The sequence below is a fragment of the Coptis chinensis genome, chromosome 8, assembly GCF_015680905.1.
Source record: "Coptis chinensis isolate HL-2020 chromosome 8, ASM1568090v1, whole genome shotgun sequence".
Taxonomy (NCBI): Eukaryota; Viridiplantae; Streptophyta; class Magnoliopsida; order Ranunculales; family Ranunculaceae; genus Coptis; species Coptis chinensis.
The window spans coordinates 17,402,638-17,410,706 of record NC_141463.1 but is presented as its reverse complement, the minus strand read 5'-3'; positions in this window follow the sequence as shown (position 1 = coordinate 17,410,706).

Below are 8,069 nucleotides of genomic sequence, written 5' to 3'. Positions count from 1 at the left end.
TACTGCTTTCCAAAGGAAGATCTTTACCCTCTCTGCTACATTTAGTTGCCAGATAAACTTCCAGAAATGAAGATCATTCATTCATGTGGAGTATCATGCTATTCTCCGTTACCATCTTGTGATTCCTTTGTACTCTGATGGTGGTCTTTGTCCTGTATGAAAAAAGAGCATACTAGATGCCTATGGGGGACCATGCAACACATTGTAGACATTTTCTCGGTTTTAAATACCGACGTGATCACATTAGAGACATTTTATGTGATGCATTTTGGAGGGTTGGGGTACAAGTGAAGAAAGAGACTCCTATTAACTTTCTCACTGATCTGAATGAGGACAAATCGACACTTCATCCTGTGGATGTCTTGATTTACAGTTGGTCTAAGGTAAAACATGCATGTGTTGATGTAACTTGAGTCTCTCTGTTGGTAGGATTGGAGAATGATGACTTTGAGGTGGGAGAAACAGCTACGAGAGCAGCGACAAAAAAGATAGAAGCAGGAAACTTGTAGGGCTAACCAACATTGTTTTATTCTGTTCCATTCAGTTTTGACACTTTGGATTCTTGCATTGGGACAATAGTCTGTTGAGCTCCTCAAGAGACTTCAGAAAGTTATTGATAGTAACATTATGACAGCTGGTCTTACTGCACGTCTGTCCTAATTATTTGTACAACTCGTTATGATTATCAATAAAATTTCCACTTGGTAAAAAAAAACAGTTAGTATTGTTTATCCTAACTTATTAGAGATTTGGGGGAACTTCTGTCTTAATGGTTTTTGGATCTTCTACTGGTTTTCTTTGATTGAACAAAAAGAGGAGAGAGCGAGAAATGAAAGACTAGAGAGGACTAGTTTCTGACTTTCGTTCTATTGGTTCTTTATGTTTCTGATTTTTTTGATAATTGTGCCAAGCTAAGCTACAAAGTACAAAGTGGACTAATCTATGAAGGGTAATTGCCTGAATCGGCCATGATAAAAGCACATTGTGCTCCAACCGGCCATGCCTTTTAATTTTGACCCTTTTGCCCTTCTGTACAACACTCTCTCTCCTCCTGCCACTCTCTCTCTCTCCTATGCAACACACACTCTCTCCTCTTGTACTTCTGATGCTGACATGCCCAGTAATATTTATCCGTTAGATTCTCTTAACGATACGTACTAGCGATTAATGACCGTTGGATTTCAACCCAGCAAAAATGAAAACGGACATTAGCTATTATGGGAATCAGGAACCAGTAACTTATGGATCTACTATCAGCAACTCTTTAGTTGTTTTTGTAATTCAAAGACGAGACAATATTTACCTCGTTTTTTGTGCCAACCTCAAATTTTTTTTACAAAGCTCCAAAGCTATACTTTTTTCTCTGGTTCTTCTTTTTTGTTCCTCTACTCTGTCTTCTCCTTTTTTATTTTTCTAAGGATTTTGATGGATGAAAACAACTCAAACCTCGATAATGGTCAGTTTTGATGTTTGTTTAGTTGTCTTTAGTGTTTGGTTTGTTTCTATGTAGGTTTATGTTTAGGTTTGCTTCTTTATGGTTTTACGTAGAAGTGTGAGTGTTTTTTTATAAGGTTTCCATGGTTGTTTACCATTTCCATGTTGATTTTGTTGTCATAGTTATGGTATTTATACAATGTCATAAATGTAGAACAATAAATGAAAGAACTTTATTGTTGTTTTATTAAAAGCTCCTACTTTTTATTGTGCTAACTTTGTATTTTTGTAGGTTCATTCAATATGCTCATTTATTATGATGGCGAGATGAAATTTGACAAGCATGGTGTGATGAAGTATCTAGGGGCTGAAGTGAAATTGAGAGTGTTTGATGTGGATACTCCCTTTGAAGGATTCATGTGTCTTGTTGAAGCTGTGTCATCGGGCATGAGATTGGGTTTTTCTGTTAGGTATTTGATGAACAAGTCCCCTTGTAGAATCGATAAAGAAACCGACTACTTGAACATGATTAAGAAGCAGAAGAAGACTCCAACGAAAGCAATGAAAGTTTGGGTTATCAATGAAGCAATCGTCATCACACCATGGGGTTTAGGAGCAGGACAAATTAGAAGATCAAGTCCTGGACAACCTACTGTGAAGAACAAAAATGTTCGTACTGAGCTGTTTAAAGTAAATAGTGTTACTCCTGGAAAAGGTGGTGGACAACCTAGAGTGCAGAATAAACCGGTTGGTAGTGAGCTATATAAACAAGAAATGGTTAGAAGTGCAAGTCCTGGATCAATAAGTTATGGAATTCCTAGTACGAAGAAGAAACAAGTTTGTCGTGAGCCGTTTAAACCTTCTCTGCCAAAGAGTGCTTGTCCTGGATCAAGTGGTGGAGAACATTGTATGAAGAAGAAATTCAATGAAAAAATTCCAATAACTGATTCTCCAAGAAAACAATCTTTTTTGAAAGAAAAAGTGCTAGCTCGACAGAAATATTCTTTCAATCAATTTAAACATGTGGAAGAACCAATAGGTAAATCACTAATTTTATTTTAGTTATTCTTAGTTCCAGTAAATGGTTTGGTTGCTGACAGTTATAAATGTTGTGTTCCCCAGACAGTCCGCTATAACAACCTTCAACTACAACTCGTCAATTGCAAGATATGGAAAATGAAAATGTCGTTGAAAATGTCCCACATAGCTTGGAGACGTTCGGAAAGGTCATGGTAGGTGAGGGATGGCAAACATGTAGTACACTTGTAAATATGTTAGTTATTGATATATCCCTGTTAAATTACTCACATTTAGTAACCGTTTTAGATTTGTTCCCAAAGGGAAGCTCAAGTGCAGTTGGTAGTTGCAAATCAATAGATGAAAGGATACCTCTTGCAATTGTCATTGAAGGTGAGCAATATAAACATTACAGGGGATAATTATAGTTTGAGTTACTGATAGTCCGTGCACTAATGGTTGACCTATGGTAATGTAGAGGATGATCCCACTGGTGTTGAAAATGCTGATCAACCAAACTATGAAGAGTTTGATTCGCGAAATCCATATGGAGATTGATAAGATGTAAAACGCTAGTTTTACTAATGAATAAAGCTATGAGAACTTTAAACGCTAGTAAAACTAGGATTTCAACTTGGGGAAGTTATTCTATCAAAGTTTTCTACTCTCGAACTACTAAGATATAGTGGAGTAGAAAGTTCGTTCCACTCCTAGTTCTTCCGCATGCTATGTTTACGAGTCTAATCAGTCTTCTTAAGTCTAATGAGAATGAGAGGTTTATGAAAGGAATTTACTACGATGCAAATTCAAAGAATAAAAAGTTGTAATTTAAACTACGAATGCTATGGAAATACTATTGTTGAATCTAGAATAAGAAATTAGAGGGGAATTGAATCCACCTCGAATCCAACTTAATAACCTAGCATAGATTGTTGTATCTCAATTCTTACGTTCTTACGGTAAGAATTGCGCGTTCTAATCCCTAATTATACATGGCATTTCTACCAAATAATAACTAGCATGTGAGGTCGTCCACCCATTCTCATGGCGAATCACGACCTTCTAGAGTGGAATAGATTCTTACAACGTTCTACACTATACCACTAAGTTTTCATCAAGGCTTCATCAACCTCTCCAATGGAGGTTTTAGCCTTGATTCATCATGTTATCATTTCCCATTTAATTAACACTAGACATAATATATAGAATTGAACTTTACTAATCTTAATTAAACAATAATTGAAATCTAAATTAATAACTAAGAAATGAATAACAACCAGAATTTAAACTAGATCTATAAATGTAATGACAAAATCGAAATGAATAATAAAAAACTATTTTATTTATCTAATCAATGAAGAATAATGATTCCTATAACTAATCTAAAATAAAGAATGAAACTAATTATGGAATGAAAACTAATTTCTAATTTCTAATCTAGATCTACTTTTCTAACCCTAGCTACCATTACAATTCTCTACTAAGCTATCTACCAATTTTTCTACAACTAAAATTGTATATCTTAAGAGTTAAGTCTTGTTTGTTTTTATACTTTCAGATCCAAAAATCGTGCATGGGCTTGGAGCCATGTTTCGGGCCAGAGAATCGGGCCCAAAACCCAATTCCTTCAATCCAAAGAGCCCTTTTCAGCTGGATTCGGCTTCAACAGACTTTTCGTCCACTTTTGCTCCTCTAATTGGGTCAAGTCTTGGACCATTGGAAAGCTCTTTCCGATCCGGTCGTTTTGACATAAGATAGGCCCAATTCCGAGGTTTGAGTCCAAAGATACGGTCTTCGGAAGTTCTGCGTTGACTTTGTGCACCGTTTCTGCCCGCATGGACTTTGACTTTTCATCTTTTGACCGAGCTTTACAAAGGCTTTGTCTTCTTGAATCTTGGCCTTTAATCACAGAACTCCTTAGCAACCAACCTTTGCTCCTTTATCTTGCTAAAGTTGCTCATTTCTGCACATAATTGACTTCGAAGCCTGAAATGCATAAAAACATGTAATCAGTATTAACTCTTACTTATTACTCACATAATTGGTCTAAAAGTACGATTGTTAAGGGGTTAAAACTACAGTTTTGGGCTCTTATCAACCACCCCCAAACAGCATTTTGCTTGTCCTCAAGCAAATATGTGAAATTAGAATAAGTGACCAAAAATAGAGTTCTAACTACTCTCGTTTCGCTGAGTGCGACTGCATTTACCATATGCAATAAGGCTTTAAACCACTAGGAATTCCCTAGTGGACGAGTTATAGCCTCGTGAGAGTTTTCCAGTGAAGGTACTCACAAACTTCATCTATACTACAATGACTAAGAAATAAAACTATTGTTTCTTTATTTATGCTCCCAACTATCTATACATCTCACTAGCAATGAATAAGAATAATCAAGTCAAACCTAAAGTTAATATATGCATAATAATCAATCATCTACAATACACCAATATACAATGAGTAATACTATGAAATGCATTAGCAGGTCCGTTTATGAAAACTCGGAATAGCGTCCTTAAGTAGGTCCTCACATAATTGTCAAGACAAAACCACTCGATTTTTTCATTTCAAGTTTAAGCTACTCCGGTAATGCGGTGGGCACACTTTACCTTACAATCTCAATGACACACAAGGAAGCTGGAGTCGATCAAACACATCTGCCACTTACTATCACACTAACCTATTCCTAATTGAGCTAGAGGTCTTTATTAGGTGTTGCAGGGATTAGGAGATGGTTTAAGAAGGAAGGAAATGGATATTCAAAAAGGACAAGTCTGAGATAATAGAGTCTTCATGTTATGTAACTTAAAGAAAACCTTGTTATTTTCTTTTGCTTCTACACTTTGTTTCCATCCTTAGCCATATTTTTCTTTTTCTTCGGCTTTTGACTCCCTTTTATTATATTTTTGGAGTTTTTATTTTATTTTTATTTTTATTTTTATTTTCTTTGGATGGAAACTTCTTTTCTTTTATTTTCTGAAGCAACTAACTAATTTTTGCTTACACATGTTTTTTTTTTCTTCTTTCTTTCTTTCTCATTCTATTATCAGATTTATTCTAACTTGGGTAGGTTGATTTTTTTTTTTATTTTGTTTTGTTTTTGTAACAGGGTAAAGGAATTGTGGTTTATGAAAGGCTAAAGAAAGGCTCCCCGACTAGCGGAAAATAATTCATAGGTTTGAATTTCTGGCTATATCGATCCAAAGAGGGCCTAAATTCTCGCTTAGGATATGGTTTAGTGATCAAGCAAGTGGACGTGTGATTTCTCCATCCGGATTTTACTTCTCCCTTGTGTCATTTCTCAACTGTTTCGCTCATATAAGGCTTTAGGCTATATTCTCACAGGATTTGTAGAATAAGTATTCTAGCCTAGATTTCAGAAACGTACTGCCAACAATCATAGATACTCATGTGGTATATTTATAGATAGATGCAAAGATTATTACCTACATATTAACCTAAGTTTCTACAAACTATTCTAATGCAAAAGCTACGTGAGACTTCTAGATTATTAAGAGCATAGAGAAAGAAAACAATACCAATATTCCTAAGTGTATAGCATAAACTTTTTTTTTTATTTATATTTTTGAAATTTTTGAAATTTTAACTAGAAAACAAATGCATATTATACATATCTATATCCTAACAGATGCCTTAATTACACGTGTTTCTATGCCCACCCCCAAACAAGAAACATGCTTTGTCCTCAAAGTATTTAAAGAAAGAGGGTAGGAAAACACCATGGAAACGCGTGAAATTCGGGAACATCTGCAAAACACGGTTATAACATACTAATATAGAAAAGAAAACTGACGCAACTCTATAAGAGTTCCACCCATTATGGGGTTAACAGAATTAAATTGCTTGGGACATAAGAAAACACTAACTAAAACTAAAAACTTACCTTATCTCCCGCTTTTATTCATCATCCTCCTCATCCTCTCCTTCTATAAAGAAGTGAGGTTCCTTCGCGTCCTGCCATGCTATGATAATTTGCCAGGCTTCATGCCATTTATCATCTATGGTTGCTAACCTTTTAAGCGCCACTTGGTCGGATGGGGTGTAAGGTTCAACCTGATGAGGTTGTATCCGCCACCCTTGCCAAGTCATTGCACGGAAAGATCGAATAATACTATTGGTGGGTCGCACAGTGTCGACCCTAATCCAATCCATGAAACGTGTACAAAAAACAGGAAAGAAACATAGCATAATACAACAAATTAGAACAGGCATAAGAAGGTACTTATGCCTCATGCTATGGGCTCGTGCTAAACTAGAAATTAAAGTTCGGGGAAGGTCATAGAACCTGCGTCCCGTGGCTAAAGCAAGGAAAATGCTGCAAGTGGCTTCATTCACAGAAGAAAAACGTCATTTCCCTAAAATGTTTAGCATGATCCAAAACATAACAGTTCTTATGTTCATGGACAGGCTACCAAGGGCGACGTTATATTCCCCTTGGTCCTCGATACGGAAAATGCCTGCCCCATAAGCCTCATGCAAAAACTCGTATGTATAGACATACATATTATCTACCCAATAGCACCATGGTCTTGTATTTCAGCTGGCATAGCAAGTCCAAGGATAAATGCTAGCAAGAACCTGGTAATTTCCATTGGTTCATCGTCAATGTTGATGGAGAATACTTGTTCTCCATCTGGTCTCTCAAAGAATATACATAAAATCATAAAAATAAGATGCAAGTGCTGGAGAATAATGTTCATCAGGTCTTACCATTAGCGGTTCCCAGCCTACGTATGTGATCACCTCGCGAAACCAAGCACCATAAGTAGTGCTTTGGAACAAATCTTCGGAAGACTGTTCCGGTATTATTGTAGGAGATGTCATCTCAAAACGACCCTTTGGAATAGCTGCAACTATCCTGGAACAGTCCTCAGAAAACTGGAGATTTCTGGTCTACGAAAGTCGGTAGCAGCGCGCTCCACTGGGCACGCGGTGTTTGTGCGATTCTGATGTTTTAGGCGTGAGTCGCGACTTCAACTTGGGCGCAGTGCTTTCGTGGTAGAATTTCGGCGAGTTGTCTAGGGCGCGAGTGCGCCCGAAGTTTCTTGATGTATGAAAATGGTGAAGAACAACGGGAAACGTGGGAGTGAAAGGTGAGAGATGGAAGTTAGGTGTAGTGTGGGTTGTGAGTGTAAAATGAATGAAGTTTTTATAGGTTTTAAATTGCTAAAACAAATCGGGAAGTTGCCAAAAAGTTTTTACGACAATTTCCGGAAATAATAAAATTTCCAAACCTGAAAACGGAAACAACTCATATTCTTGATTCTAAAACAACCCTAATATCTTTTAGGTTGAATTTAGGATAGAAACTACCTAACTTATCGAGATTTCGTCCTACCACAATATTTATTCATAGATATGCCCATATCGGCAATATTCTCAACCCGCACTCCAAAATAACTTCTAAAAATGAAGGTCATAAAAATCATGCTGGAATAAATAATACCACCCCCAAACAATTTGGGAAGGTGGGATCAACAATAAACAACCACGCACAATTTGAAAAGAACCACATTATATTAATTTTGTCATTCAAAGTACATTTCACTACCAAATTCAAATCTACGGAATTTAAAACTTTACATCAAAAATAAATA